The sequence below is a fragment of the Astatotilapia calliptera genome, chromosome 17 (assembly GCF_964374335.1).
Source record: "Astatotilapia calliptera chromosome 17, fAstCal68.1, whole genome shotgun sequence".
Lineage (NCBI taxonomy): Eukaryota > Metazoa > Chordata > Actinopteri > Cichliformes > Cichlidae > Astatotilapia > Astatotilapia calliptera.
In genome coordinates, this window is record NC_137438.1 from 18,433,439 (window position 1) to 18,450,294 (window position 16,856).

A 16,856-nucleotide genomic window follows, 5' to 3' on the forward strand; every position below is an offset into this window, starting at 1 on the left:
TGGGATCAGAACGATGCCACCTTGGAATGAAACCGAAAAAAATATTGAAACCGAAAAGAAATATTGTAACTGAAATAAATGTACTGAAAAATCTTGTATTGAAACTGAAAAAAAATTGATAGTGAAAAACAATTAATTGAAACTGTAATTTTTTTGTTTTCGCTTATAATTTTTTTTTCTGTTTCAATCCATTTTTCAGTTTCACTCTGCTGGCACTGTTTTGGCGTCCGGGGGCGTGCTGGGGGGCGGGGATTCCAACCCGCATGTATTTGCATATATTATAATGCTGACCAATGACTGGAGAACACACTGACGACGCGGCTGCGGTCACGACAAACTTGCATGTGTCTGTTCGGGAATGGCAGATGCTGAGAGGTCCAGCGTTTACATTACCGACTATTTCAAAGTGACAGCCTGAGGTGTTCTTCAGTAAATTGGACTACCGGACAGGAGGACCTGAGGCCCCACCGCATTATTTTTGGTAAGTTAAATGTGTTTGTAAACTAATCTGTAATTTAGGTCCTTAGCTAGCTACCTAGCTAAGATGAGCACTCGGCTGTCGGGGAAACTTGTTTTGTAAAGTTCGTTTAGCTAACCCGTGGCAGGTGAATGAATTTACCCTGACTAAAGAAATCAAGTGAAATGCACCGGGCTGCTCAGTGACTAACCACGGTTACTGTACTTTTATTATGAGTATTATATTGTAAGAGCAACAGGCTGGACTCTGCTTCTGCTCCTGTGCAGAGCTGATTATTAAATATGTGCAAACAGCAGCATGTTTTCTGTCGCTTTCCACATGTGGAAGGACATTAACGCCAACTTTTAAAAATCTGCCACTTCAGTAACCCCTCATCAGTCAATAGCTACGGATTAAATAGCAAAGCCCGATACTTATGTACTGAAACCAACTACTTCCGCTTGGCAGCTTAAGTTAAATGTTAAATTTTTCCTCTGATTATTTTTTTTAGCATTTTTATTTTACTGAGTTTGTTACAAATATTCAGGTTAAAAAACTGTCTGAATTATTTTTAATGAGTTATGTTCACAAAGTCACATGTGCATGCTGTACAGCTTGCATCCTTTAGGACAAATAATTTGAAGCATTAATATTTCTTGTTCAATACCACTGCTGATCAGAGATGGGCAGTAACGCGTTACTTGTAACGTTACTGTAATCTGATTACTTTTTTCAAGTAACTAGTAAAGTAAGGGATTACTATTGCAAAAACGGTAATTAGATTACCGTTACTTTCCCGTAGGAACGCTGCGTTACTGCGTTACTAAAACCGTGATTTTTTTTGCGAGAATGTCTCATGACAGTGACGTAAGCGAGTGCGACATTCGTGGCAACAGCTGTGTGCAGATCAACAATGGATAATATATCGAGTGCTGCAGAGAGTATGAGCGTGCAGCGTTTAAAGCGTGGAAGTACTGACCTTACTTTAAGTTTGATTCCATAAAAAGTGACAAAAACATTAGTGTCCGTTGTGTGTGGGAAGAAAACTTCTTTTTACAGCGAAAAAACCCCCCCTAAACAAGCACCGAGTGCGCAACGACGTAATGGGAAATTCACAGAGAAACTCGCGGATTCTTCAACTGACCGCTGCCGCACACCTGCACCAGGATAAACCTCCGCCTACGCTACTATTTACGTCACTCACAGGTGAAAATAGAGCAACAGGACCGCTAGTCTTTGACTTTATTTTCTGCTGTGTTTTACTTGCATCTATTTGAAAGAGTGAGTGTAAACACAAAAAATATTTTATTTTATGTGCTGGAATGTGCAGAAAATAGGTTTAAATGTTAAACTAATTTATTCAAGTCAGAGAATGGTGCATATAATTTTATTTTTGCTTGATGCATAAAGTTAAAAGATTAAAACTGATAAAACAAGTTAAAAAAAAAGATACTTTTCCATTTGATTACATTTTGTACGATGAATTGTGCAGAAAAAGTAGAACTGGGCTGAAAAATCTATCGCTTTATCACCTCTTCAGGTTGTAAATCGTGTTTTTAAAAAGTAACTAAGTAACTAAATAATTAATTACCTTTGAAAATAAGTAATCAGTAAAGTAACGGGATTACTTTTTTGGGGAAGTAATCAGTAATTAGTTACTGATTACTTTTTTCAAGTAACTTGACCAACACTGCTGCTGATAACACCTCCGTATGTTGTGACCAGGATGCAGCAGCAGACTGAACCTTGACTGAAACCTGCCCCATCATCTCATCTTTGCAGATGTCCATTTATAAAGCATCAACAACTCAAAGGTAAACATGATATTAGAAAATGTGTTAGTATATAATGCCTTTAAAAAAATAAAAATAAATAAACAGCTCATATGTCAGCTGTCAGCAGAACTGTAGGACTGAACAACTTCAGATCCCGAGTGTGTGAGGACAGAGAAGGATCTGCTCTATTTCAGATTTGAGAGATAAACTTTATATTTCAGTTTGTGATGATTCTGTTCTGTTTGTGATTACAGGAGCCGTCCTCAGATTCAGACCTAGGCACCACCCAGTGACAGCAGACAGATCATCTTATATCTTCAATCTTTGTAGTAACTCCAAAATGAACTGAAGAAAAGGTTAAAGTACCGCATGTGTTGTCAGTGAAAGCTGCAGCTGTTTTATTGATAAATTTAAAGACAAAAAGTCAAAAGGATTAATCACCCCTGTAACTGTGTCACTATACATCAGCATTAACAGTACCTCAGTTTTGTGTTTCAGAAAACTGCTGATCTCAGACCTGCACAACTTCTGTTTTAAACACTGAATGTACTCAGCTACATGAAGAGCACATGATGTTTTCTCTGACACAATTAAATAAAACCTGATTAAAGTCAAAGGTCGTCACTTGTATTTTGAACTAAAAACTTGTGATCTTTTTGACAATAGTGTGTTATTTATCATAAAGTAATTCAGAGTCATTCATACCAGAGTAACCGGAGAGCACAACATACAGGGAGTGCAGAATTATTAGGCAAGTTGTATTTTTGAGGAATAATTTTATTATTGAACAACAACCATGTTCTCAATGAACCCAAAAAACTCAGTAATATCAAAGCTGAATGTTTTTGGAAGTAGTTTTTAGTTTGTTTTTAGTTTTAGCTATTTTAGGGGGATATCTGTGTATGCAGGTGACTATTACTGTGCATAATTATTAGGCAACTTAACAAAAAACAAATATATACCCATTTCAATTATTTATTTTTACCAGTGACACCAATATAGCATCTCCACATTCACAAATATACATTTCTGACATTCAAAAATCATTCAAAAGCTCATCTTTGCAGCAATCTCGAATAGAAAACTATTCCGCGCGTATATAAAACAGGTCAGCTGCTCCAAACCGTAGTAAAGGGACCTCTGGCTAATACGTCGGGTTCGTGTCGGGCTCGTAGCTGAAAACTAGCTTTACTTTGTTGTCTGGGTCAACTTTGCTAGTGTCTTTGTAAGACACCAGTCATCTGTTCAAAGCACCACAGGTGATTTCTTTTGCTTTCATGTGACCATTCACATCTCCATAAAGCACCACAAACCTTAAATATGTTTCCTACCATGAATCTACTTCTCCTGCAGCTTTGCAGCTATTTTAGTATTCACAAATATATGTTTGGAAGTTTTTTGTTTTTTTTACCAGCTTTGATTGTATTATTTTCCAGTTCTGAAACCTCCATTGTGAAGTATTCTGTTTGTGTTTTGTGGTGACCCTCACCTGCTGGTGATGACAGATCAGCCAGAGTAGTTCAACAAACAGGGTTTGTGGCCCCAAATCCTCTTTCCCCTCATACTGATCAATAATAACTGATTAATAATAATATTGAGGTATAATTCATAATTAATTTAAAATCTCCCTCCCCCCCAACAGTTGTTAAGAATGACGGAAACGATCCATAGAGACCAAACAGTTTGTGTATCAAGCTGTAAACATGTTTATTTCTGCTGTAAAGTTTTAACATGGGAGTCTATGGGGGCTGACTCACTGCTGGAGCCTCTGCTGGACCTCAGGGGAACTGAGGAAGTTTTATTCGGTCGACTGAACTCTGGAACTGGTAGCTGTCAGTGGTTTTAATTTATGTAACTGGATGTCGGTTTAATAGTGATTCCTAAATTGAATATGGGCGCAGTGTGCAAATATTTCTGCACATTTTACGGTGAACTGTGATTTCACTGGAATAATTTGAAACCGCTGTGAATTTTTTTTAAACCCCCGGGTGTTGAAGCTGCTGGGCTGTTTGAACCATCAGTGCCCTCCAGCCTTTGCCTAATGACTTCCAACCTCAGTGTTTGGCTTCTCTAGTGTCTGGGGGACATATGGAGAATCACTGAACAAGCTTCCTTCCTCTTCTTTCCTCCATGAGACGTCCTTCAGTGCTTTCACCGACCATCCGCAAGACATTTTAAAACAATTTACAACCACAGAGTCACAACAACAAAGTACATAACTGCACTCACATATCTATAACAGTGCACACATTATGGTATTACCATTAGGACCAGAGTGGCCCTGACACAACCTTCACCACACTTCCTGCAAACAGTGCTAACCCACGTGAAGAAAACCAGCAAACACTACAGGTCCATAAAGATGTAAAAGCAGGATGGAATGAACAGCTCCTCCAAATAAGGCTGAGATAACCGACACCGAATCTGAAGAAGAATCCACTCTCTCTTCTGCAAACGTGGAGAATATTCTGGAATATTCTGCTCAAAATCCAATTAGGAAGAAATGGGAGGAGTTTTCTTGCCGCCCTCCCCGATAGAACAAATCGCAGAGCTCAGAATAAATCTCCGAGATTGCACTAATTCACTGTCCTGGAACTTCAGGGAAAATAAAATTTTCTCATCCACAGCGTTTGACGTTTAGTAAAGACCCTGGATTCATGATTCATGATTTACTGTGTATAACTGAGGAGACATAACATGCAAACAGCTTGACTCCGTTGGTGGGAACCCAGTCCTGTGTTAGGCATTTTACTGCATGTATGGGCAGTGCACTATTTGCTTCAAACAGGTATGGGAAACCCCCATTATTCAACAACACTAGTCAGATGCTCTACATCCCCTTTCTTTAACTTATGGCTGTATAAACAACTAACATCATCTTCAGCATAATGCATTAACAATAGATTCTTATCCATAACATTCTACCATTATATTCACTTCAAACCTGGAACTGTTTCACTGGTAAGAACATACTCAACATTTCACCTTTTCACCTTTTCAACATCAAGTTACATGTAGTTTACAAGAATAGCAAAAACAAACCAAGAAAAAAAATATAGGCTTGTCTTAACAACAGTATTGCTTTTGGGTCTGGGAACTAACAGATGTTTACACACAGGTAGGATAGTGCATGTCTACCTTGACATCAGCCTCTCAGCTTAATCTCATGGCACATTGCGGAGATTGATTAGGCTGAGGAAGACATCTGGTGTCTCTCTCTTTGACCTTTTCATCAACTGCTTTACACTATAAACAGCATGTTTAGCCATTGGGGGGAGGGGGGGGGGGTATGAAAAGGGGAATAAAAAAAAAAAAGCTTGGACACTGCTAGCACGGGGCGCCCACACAGATGCAAAGCAGGAGATGAAGCATAGCTGAATAAGTTTCCAAACCAACTTCATTCTAAGCCAAAGACTAGAAAATATGAAAATATGGTGACGCATATCTTCCCTTTGGCTTTACCTGCACAAGTGCCAAGGTAGGTCTCCCCTGCAGAATTGGTTTTCCGTTCGTCGGGAGCAGCGTTGGGCTCTTCAAATCACGGACAAACAGTATCCCACATTCTTGATTTTTAGTTCACAAACACTTGTTGAAATGACTAACTACTCCTGACATTTTGGAGATGTTAGCTCTTTATACAGTAAAGTTACAGTGGGATACAAATAATATCAGGCTAATCCTGCCACGATTTGTTCCCCCTGTCTAAATCCCGGACAAACAGTATCCCACAGTTGTTTATGTTTTTGGACCCATTTTGCACAGAGAGGGTTAGGGAACATTTTTCTTGTAAATATAAAGGGGGGCCTAGCAAAAAAAGTTTGGGAACCACTGAGCTAGTCCATTGGCCTGTGGGTATTCTGGGCTACTTGTCACATGAACCAAGTCCTAGGCCAGAGCAAAGTCTGTGAAGGGTTGGCTAGTGAACTGGGTGGCAATGTCTGATATTACTTTGTGCGGGTAGCCATGGACTGAAAAGTGTCTTTTGAGCTTTGTAATGATGGTGTTAAGTCACGAAGCAAGTGTACCTCAAACCAACCTGAGTAGGAATCAACTACAACCAGGTGATGTTGGCCATTCCATCATTCCACTGGATATGCAGTTGTTTCCTGCTCTATATCTTCAATTATTGTGGGCCAGAACATGCTACCACGGGCCCTGCATTTAGTAGATCCTGTGCCTGGGTGCCCTCTGTGGAGGATAGCAATATAATCCTTTTGTAAAGACTGGGATCACTGTCTTCAGGCCTTTCATGACAATGCCATCTTTAATTGGTGAGTTCATCTCGATACGGGTAGTATTGACGAATCTCTGTGGACAGCTGAGTTTGTCTGTAAGGCCAGCCCTTCATGATGACAGAGCTTACAGGGAGTGCAGAATTATTAGGCAAGTTGTATGTTTGAGGAGTAATTTTATTATTGAACAACAACCATGTTCTCAATGAACCCAAAAAACTCAGTAATATCAAAGCTGAATGTTTTTGGAAGTAGTTTTTAGTTTGTTTTTAGTTTTAGCTATTTTAGGGGGATATCTGTGTGTGCAGGTGACTATTATTAGGCAACTTAACAAAAAACAAATATATACCCATTTCAATTATTTACTTTTACCAGTGACACCAATATAACATCTCCACATTCACAAATATACATTTCTGACATTCAAAAACAAAACAAAAACCAATCAGCGACCAATATAGCCACCTTTCTTTGCAAGGACACTCAAAAGCCTGCCATCCATGGATTCTGTCAGTGTTTTGATCTGTTCACCATCAACATTGCGTGCAGCAGCAACCACAGCCTCCCAGACACTGTTCAGAGAGGTGTACTGTTTTCCCTCCTTGTAAATCTCACATTTGATGATGGACCACAGGTTCTCAATGGGGTTCAGATCAGGTGAACAAGGAGGCCATGTCATTAGTTTTTCTTCTTTTATACCCTTTCTTGCCAGCCACGCTGTGGAGTACTTGGACGCGTGTGATGGAGCATTGTCCTGCATGAAAATCATGTTTTTCTTGAAGGATGCAGACTTCTTCCTGTACCACTGCTTGAAGAGGGTGTCTTCCAGAAACTGGCAGTAGGACTGGGAGTTGAGCTTGACTCCATCCTCAACCCGAAAAGGCCCCACAAGCTCATCTTTGATGATACCAGCCCAAACCAGTACTCCACCTCCACCTTGCTGGCGTCTGAGTCGGACTGGAGCTCTCTGCCCTTTACCAATCCAGCCACGGGCCCATCAAGACTCACTCTCATTTCATCAGTCCATAAAACCTTAGAAAAATCAGTCTTGAGATATTTCTTGGCCCAGTCTTGACGTTTCAGCTTGTGTGTCTTGTTTAGTGGTGGTCGTCTTTCCGCCTTTCTTACCTTGGCCATGTCTCTGAGTATTGCACACCTTGTGCTTTTGGGCACTCCAGTGATGTTGCAGCTCTGAAATATGGCCAAACTGGTGGCAAGTGGCATCTTGGCAGCTGCACGCTTGACTTTTCTCAGTTCATGGGCAGTTATTTTGCGCCTTGGTTTTTCCACACGCTTCTTGCGACCCTGTTGACTATTTTGAATGAAATGCTTGATTGGTCGATGATCACGCTTCAGAAGCTTTGCAATTTTGAGACTGCTGCATCCCTCTGCAGGATATCTCACTATTTTTGACTTTTCTGAGCCTGTCAAGTCCTTCTTTTGACCCGTTTTGCCAAAGGAAACGTTGCCTAATAATTATGCACATCTGATATAGGGTGTTGATGTCATTAGACCACACCCCTTCTCATTACAGAGTTGCACATCACCTAATATGCTTAATTGGTAGTAGGCTTTCGAGCCTATACAGCTTGGAGTAAGACAACATGCATGAAGAGGATGATGTGGACAAAATACTCATTTGCCTAATAATTCTGCACTCCCTGTAGTTTCTGTAGATCTGGATCAGAGGCAGTTTGTTCCCTCAGTTCGGTCAGCCTAGAGAAAGAGATATATTGGACTGACATGATCTCGTAGTCTGCCCTTTCATTACTGTGCCGCTCTGCCCAAGTTGTGGGACTATGGGACAAAATGTCAGCATGTCAGCATCTGTGAGCCTTCTTTGTATACTATCTGGAAGTTGCACTTTTGCAGTCTCAGCATCATGCGCTGCAATCTGGCTGGAGCTGCGTGTATACATTTGTTTAGGATTGTGACTAATGGCTGATGATCAATTTTGATGAATTCGGAACATGTGAAGACAACACCAAGAAGCTCTTCCTTGATCTGCGCATAGCGCATCTCAGTCTGTGCCAGAGTACGAGAGGAGTAGGCGATTGGGACACCTTCCTGAAGGCATGCAGCTCCAAGTCCCATCACTTGCATGTGATGGGTTTCTGGACGTCACAGTACGGACTTGGAGCTGAGAGTGGATGGACTGGTTAGGCTGGTTTTTTTTGGGTTTTTTTAAAGCAAATGCATCTTGAAGCTGCTTTAGCCAGTGCCACTGTATGTATTTTCATGTTAGCTCACAAAGTGGGATTGAGGGCTCACTGAAATTGGGAATGAACTTTCCCAAATAATTAATCATCCATAAGAAGCGTTGGGGGGCTGTGACGTTTTCTGGTGTGGGTATCTCATTAATTGCTTTGGTCTTAGCGGAATCGGGCTTTAAGCCCTTTCTTGTGAATAAATGTCCAACATAACAGACTTCTTTGAGGTGGAATTTGCACTTTAGGGGGTTAAGTCTCAGTTTGACTTCCCTCACACGGTCAAGTACCTTTCTGAGATTATGTTCATGCTCTTTCATATCTCTTCCACCAATGATTATGTCATCGATGATAACAGCATAGGGGTATCCTGCAAAGACCTGCTCCATTGCACGCTGGAACACCTCGCTGGCTGAGTTGATTTCATATGCCATTCTGCCAAATGGAGAGCTGAAAGTTGTGTGCATGGATAACATGTGGTCAAGTGTTATCTGCCAAAAGGAGCATTTCACATCCAGGACAGAAAAGACTGTGGAGTTAGGCATTTGTGCAGCTACCTCCTCCATGGTACATATAGGTTGTTGCGGGCATTTCAGAGCTTTATTTAGATCACTTGGATCTATGCAGAAGTTTTCTTGTGGGTTGCCACCATAGATAACTGTCATGGTTCGGCTGTGTGGCAGGCAGGAGAAGGACCCAAACGCAAACTCACGGAGACGAAATGTAAACTCAAAAACACAGCTTTAATGCTGGCATAAAGTGAAACACAAAAAACAGTACTAAACTTAAACTGGGGAGACTAAAGCACGAGGAGCCACAGGGAAAAATCACACAGCTATGAGGGAGACTACGACACTGACAAAGAGAAACACAGAGCTTAAATACACAGAGGGATAACGAGGGAATGAGACACAGAAGGAGAGCACAGCTGGGAGTAATCAGGCTGGACGAGACAGAGACGCAAAACTAGAAACACTCACATGAGGCATGGACCTTCAAAGTAAAACAGGAAGTATCACACAGAGACACGAACTAGACACAGTGGAGACAGCAACTAAGAAACAGAGACAAACCATAAGGCAGAGGTCTAAGAACCAAAATACACAGAGGGAAATACTCAGCTTTGAACACAAGAGACTAGACTAGAGGGAGTAACAAAAGACCAACCATGAGAACATAATGCACAATGCAGGGTGACAAAACAAGAAACTCAAACATGCAAAGACACACAATAAACAGAACAGAGGGGGCACAGAGAGACATGAAGGGCAGGGGAGACTTAACATGGGTTGAAACACAAGGGGGAACTAATAAGCAAATGAACATAGGAGGCCTAATGAGCTAAACATACTATAAACATCAAAATGAACTAGAACTCAAAACACTGGGTCCTAAGACCCAGGATCGTGACAGATAACACCCTTTCTGTTGGCCAGTGACAGGACCGATCACGCGGAGATTGATCATCTAGATTAATTCTGCTTTAACCTTGCATTACGCCCCCCTCGAGGGCAGGAGGAGGTAACACAGTGTAACACTAATGTGTCTCCAAACGCTAAGATCAAAATGTACCTCACCCAAATTTGATGCAAAAGGGCTCACGGCATTGGACTAGTAGGTTCGGCTGTGTACAGGAAAGGCAAACTGAATGAGACTCAAGGCAACTGTGAGTTTTGAAAATGCCAGCTTGTGTATTTTTACTCATTCAGAAAAAAAAGAAAATTAATGACAAACATACAAAAACATTTCAAATGAAAGTATCCCTTTTTGGTACCAGTTTTTCCTCAATGAGAACCATGTGGTACAATCACAGTAATCACCGTCCGTAAGTCCAGGGGGATGTGTGTGAAGAAGGGGAATAGTAGGTTCAAAGTGGTGGTTTTTTTTTTGTTGCAGCTGGCCTACCACACTCTGCCATGCAGCACAGGAAAAAGTCAATTGGTCAACAGGATTGGCTCGCCATCGATTACAGGATCCGTTGCAATGCATTGAAAGGAAGAACATTAAGGAAAAAAACCTGACCTGTCAACGACAGTGTTATAGGACATTAAATTCCCATATAATCACAGTTCACAATTCGCTATCACCTAAGATGTACTATTTGTAACGTTACCCATGTTACAAATTGAAAATAAACAGTAAAACAGATAATAATCTGTGCATCAGTTTTAAATGCTTTTTTTTTTCCAGTAAATAATATAAAGTTTTCCACAAAACACTGTAAACAATTTCCCAATAAATACCAGAACATTTTGCTTACAATGAACTCATGAAAAGTGCAGATAAGCGATTAACAATTAAAACACTTGGCTCACCTCAAAAAAAGAATAGCGCAGGAGCGCGAGATGGCGCAGGAACAATGAAATGGCGCCGTCTCCAATTCCTGACCTTCCTCGACCAAACAATGTAAAAGAAACTAAACTAGTTACTCGTCTTAGCAGTACACATGCAATAAAACAATTTTTCATAAGCAGCGAGTACTCCCATATGGAAAAGAAATAGTAAAAACTTATATGTGATTACTCATGAAAGTGGCCACTTTCATGAGTAAATCATATAAGGCTTACATGATTTACTCATGAAAGTGGCCACTTTCTCATTACTTTCATATATTGTTTTAGTAAGTATCCAAAACATACAAGTTTCATTATATAATTTTTCAAGGGATCTTATATGTGTTTTCACTCTTATATGCTTTTCATACAAGTTTCACACAAGACAGATACAAACTTTATAAGATTTATATATATCTTTTCCATATGGGCTAACTCTTATGTTTATATCACTTTTTTTTTTAAATGTACCTCGTTTCAGTGAATCTCCATCTCCTTTTCCTCGCTAGCGTGCTCATGGGGGATTCACGAGAGAGGAGGAAAAGCCTGTGCGCTCTCAGATGGAGATGAAAGGCGGGGCACTGCACCACATTGCAGCAGCTCATTGGCTAAGAGCAACCCACGTTTACTTCAGAACAGTTAACTCTTTCACTGCTGAACCTATGGCTTATTCACTATAAACTTAGTATAAATGCTAAGATTAATATATATATTTTTAATGTTTTGGTACATATTATCCAAGCTATACTTCAATATGGGTTACAACAACTCCAGAAACTCAGTACAAGTGTTATATGCTGAGACAAGTTTAATAGCAGCTTTCTCACAAAAACAATTACACAAATTCATACAAAAAAATGTGGGCGAGAAAGGGACAGTTAGGTTGTTCCAAAAAAAATCCCAACAAAACACAAAAAAAAAGACCAAACCAAAACTTAGCTGAGCTCTTACCCTAGAAAAACAAGAAGGGAAAAAAAGCCCTAATCCTTAACTCAAAACAAGCTCAAAAATTACAATGGGTGGCACCAACCCACTTACCTAATGTTTCTAACAGAATAGATTCTACGTGAGTAAGTGTATGAGGTCCCCAGACTCACCTAGTCCTCCTACCACAACCTTCAAACAAACAAAATGCACCAGTGGCGCTCTACATGTGTGCCAAACAATTCCAAGGTAGAGAGAGATACACCCAGCCACAGGTGAGTTTCCTTATCGGGGCGTGCACTCCTGGTTTGTCCAATCAAAGCCTCCTTTCTCTAATTGATCCCAAATTGACTGCAGTCTGTGTACCTGGCAAAGGGAGAGGGAAAGAAAACATGCGGCCTGCAGACTAGTAACACCTTGTCTTGCATTGGTACTGGTATTTTGCGGACAGAGAGAGGCGTTGAAAGGCTGCTCCAACGGAACTTATTGTTTTGGAGGAAAACACAAACACGGTGTACAGTTGAGTCTTAATAGCTTACTTACAACTGGGCTCGTCAGGCACTCTTTTTGGCTGCAGTGGTTATTATTATATTTACATGCTTCCAGCTCCCGTTTCTGCTCAATGACAACTCGTACCTTTCCACTCCCCTTTTTCTCCCTCCTCGCGCTCACAGACACATAACGGGTATGGCAGTCCATTCTCCCAGCAGCACGGACTACACTGCCCACATTCTTTAGGGCTATGCCTGTAGCATTCTGCCTATTAGCTTAGCACAACAACAACAACAACAACAAAAAGGCCTCTCTCTCACCCAGGAAACACACAGTCGCAGAGAGGGCAAGCGTCACCCTGTAACCATGGCAACCGTAACGCTGCCTCCTGGAACAACAGAACATCACAGCTGTCAAACAAAACCCAAACAGTCCTGACCCGCCACAATATGAAACAGGAAAATACTGCTGTGTATTCCATTTATTTCAACAAAGTAACTGTATTCTAAATACCACCTTTTTAAACGGTAACTGTAACGGAATACAGTTACTCATATTTTGTATTTTAAATACGTAACGGCGATACATGTATTCCGTTACTCCCCAACACTGTTCATGGAATAGGTGACCGGAAGCTTACACAGCAAATCCAGCATGTCCAAATTAACACTGTCAGATTTGATTTCAACACTATTAAAGTGTCTATATGGGTCCACACCAGAGAGTGTTAATTTAACTCTTTTTGGAGAGTTGGTACGTTAACTCTGATTTAGTGTTAAACACCAAATCTGTCTGGAGTTGATAATTTAACACTTGGTGTTAAGAGTTTATATATTAACTCTCAAAGTGTCACGGTCTGCAGAGACAGGCCGTGCGGTGGTGTGTGTAATGGACCCAGGTGCGTACACAAGTGAGCAGACGGGAGTGAGCTTAACAGAAGGCGAGCCTTTAATATGGCTGAAAACAAGGTGTACAAACACAGCAGGGATAGCGTGGCTAAACAGAAACCTAAACTGGGAACAAACTATGGTGAGGCTATGGCTTGGAAGACAACAGACCGGGCATGGAAACACGGAGGGTGGGAACACAGACGACGCGACACAGACTGTAAGAAACACAGAGACTAAATACACATGAGGGATGATCAGGGGAAGTGGCCACACATGGGAACACAGCTGACACACATGAACTTAACGACAGGACAGGAGGAGTGAGACTGAATACACTGACAGTGAATGCAGGCCTTCAAAGTAAAACAGGAAACATGGAGATTAGACATGACACATGAACCGGGGAGGCGTAGTACAGGGGGGGGTGACAGACGCGACAGCATGAACTTGACAATACAAGACACACAGACATAAACACACGAAGAGCAAGGGAGGCTTGATACGAGGGTAACATATACAACTGGCTGGACTACCTAGTGAACCTAAACAAACAATAAATGATAATCATCAAAATAGGTTAAACACAAAACACTGGGTCGCATGACCCAGGACCATGACACAAAGAGTATTTTAGTTTAACTACGTAAGAGTTATCTTCTAATTCATTCTAAAAAGCGGGAATTTTACTGTTCTGAACTTCTAGAAATTTCTTTTGGAAATAAACATTTACTAAAAAGATGCAATGGTTTTTGAAAAACATTTATTCTGAACTGTGCACCACAATTTCAAAACATTTTCTGAAAGATGTAACAGTATACATGTTCTCACTTTCATTAGAATTTTGTTTATCAAAAGGTCTGACATGGTAAATGCAAATAACAGCATTCTCATCACTTATTTCTTCAATACAATATGCATGTCCTTCATTCATCACTTTGTGGAACTTCAACGCACTTCTGCTCTCCCCCATATTCCATCTTCACAAGCATATCCTGTGCGGAGATTGAATAAAAATTAGTTGACACTAATTAATGGCACAAATAATCCAGTAAACAATTGCAGCACAGTAAAAAAAAAAAGAAATCCTCTTTGAGCCATTACTTGTGTAAAGTATTTTCCCAAAAGACAAAGACACAGGCAACAGGTAATACTGAACTAAATGTAAAACCTCAACCTTTTTCATTTTTACCTAAACCGTGTGCACAAAACTCTGGAGGGATCTATGCTAACGTAGAATCCAGTCAGGACGTCTGCTACTGCTGTTTGCTCGTTTTTTTTATGGGCGATCGTTTTCAGGCTTCAAGTAGCACCATTATACCAACATTTCACATTCTAGACATTGTTTTAGGTGTATTTGACCAAAAGTTTGACTGAAAATTCACATGCAAGCTTTTTTTCAAGGCTGTGGTATTTGCCTGCAAATAATACCTTTCAGCTAGCTAAAACAGAATATTATGCTATCAGTGAGCAACATGGCTAATGCCTTTCACACAGCTTTGTCTCAACTCCAAAGAGCCACAGAAGTAAAAGCTCATAATAATAATTGAAACAATCTTTGAAAAAATGACTTACCAAGCATGGCAAAAACTCAAATATGTAGAGCAAAATGTTCTGAAACGGCTTCACTTCAGCTTCGATTGGAGCCGTGCTGGGGGCGGAGTCTGTGAATTTACTCTATTGGTGTCATAGCCCCTGTAGGAGTTCAGAGTTAAGAGGTCAAGAGTTAATGTTTCCATTGTAACACCTCCAGATTTGACAGAGAAACACTCATTTTTAACACTCGATTTTAACTACTATCATTTTACACCTCAGAGTTACATTAAAAGAATGTGACTCTGCTTAGAGTAAAATTAACTCTACTTTTGCAAGAAGACTATTAACACCAAAACATTTAACACTTTTGAATTTGCTGTGTACCAAGTTTATCTTCGAAGAGATCAGAATACTTGAGAAGATCTGTTCTAAAAAGTTATTTTCCTCATCTATGGCTACATGGTGGATTTCTTTGTTCAATAGGATTAAGTCTAAGCGGAGACAGTCTGGTAGGCTGAGTAGAGGTTGTATGTCTCGTTTCACTACAAAGAATTGTAGGAGGTATTTCTTGCCTGCAGACTGGCCCAAGAATGTACTGTAGCTGTGCCAGCTGTTTGACTTTTCTCACCTCCATATGTCACCAGTTTGGTTTTCTGTGATAGCAGGAGTTTTCCATCTTGTTTCAGTTGTGCAAAAAGGTCAGCTGGCGTGACATTACATTTAGTGCCGGTATCCACTTTGAGCACAATTGGTTTTCCATTGACATGCACAGTAGTGAATATGTAATTCCTATGCAGAAAACAGGGATTTACAGTGTCCAGACTAACCACAATCACAAAGAACACTTCCTCATCGCTGCTGGGCGCTTGCATCTCAGTGGGTTTAAGAATCTCTTTTTAAATCCCCTTGTTTGTGATGACTCACCGCATTTCTGGAAGTGATTTCATTTTTAGCATTTATGCCATTGCTTAACATATGCTGGGCATTTATCTCTTTTTGCCTCATGGCTGCCGCCACTGTTGTTGCAATTAGTTATTGCATGTGCAGGACTCTGTTCTGATTGTGTTGCACACTGTCCATTGCCTGACTTTGTCTTGAATTTCTTTAGTTGTCTTTTCTTCATTTTGTGATGCAAATGATCCATCTTTGCTGTTGTTTGTTTTGGAGCTGCTAGAGCTTTTGTTTGTTGATCAGTTTGCTTGAATATTTGGCACATTTCAATTGCTTTGCTTTTGAGTTAAGTAAAGACGCTGGATTTGTGTTTCCTTGTAAGCTTTTACTGTATGTTACTTGAGGAGACATTACAAGCAAGCAGCTTGACCCCTGGGATGGGAACTGAGTCCTGTGCATGGGCAGTACTCTATTATTCAACAATAGTCAGATGTTCTACACACATGATCAGTAGAGCTAAATACTCAGACTAATCAAAAGTGCAGCACATTCACAGAGTTAGAAGCCTGCATGTTTTAAGTCAACAGCACATCTCAAAGAAGTGCACGAGATATTTTTACAAGACAACAAAACATCTGATGGTAATTTACAGATGAACAACAGACGAATGTACAGATGTACTGTTGTATACATACGTACAGATATACAGATGATCTGTTTAGCATACAGATGTTCTATATTGCTATACAGATGGGCAGATATACAGATCTACTGTGAACAAATATACAGATGTGCTAAATATATACACATGTGCTAAATATATACAAGATGGATATCTTTTAACCCTTTAATCCTTTAAGACCTACCATAGAACCAAGTCCGCCAGAGCTTATATTATATTTTTACATGTTGTAGTGCCATTTTTGGGAGCATTTCAAGTTGATATACATCAATACAACCATTATAGCCCAAATTTTAATAATATGTATGCATTAAGTGCACAGTAATTACATAAATTGCAAAAAAGTGCAATAAACTACAAAAAAATTGAAAATCGTTTTTGTTTTTTTAACATATATTTCTAGTTAGAGAAATTTAAGAGGCTTATCCCTCAAAACTGTA

The 16,856-nt window shown here is 40.2% G+C and overlaps 2 long non-coding RNA genes across 2 annotated transcripts; one reads left to right on the top strand and one right to left on the bottom strand.

The window, feature by feature from the left end:
- The first annotated feature begins 2,140 nt into the window (after window positions 1–2,140).
- Window positions 2,141–2,848, top strand: LOC145421566 (uncharacterized). Its single transcript, XR_013902952.1, has 2 exons — window positions 2,141–2,271; window positions 2,487–2,848. It is a non-coding gene; the product is annotated as an uncharacterized LOC145421566 (long non-coding RNA).
- Window positions 2,849–10,338: 7,490 nt separating this feature from the next.
- Window positions 10,339–13,037, bottom strand: LOC113008840 (uncharacterized). The gene is made up of 4 exons (XR_003270068.2): window positions 12,102–13,037; window positions 11,476–11,612; window positions 10,987–11,059; window positions 10,339–10,693 (listed from the first exon to the last, which is right to left on the bottom strand). It is a non-coding gene; the product is annotated as an uncharacterized LOC113008840 (long non-coding RNA).
- Between the last annotated feature and the right edge of the window lie 3,819 nt (window positions 13,038–16,856).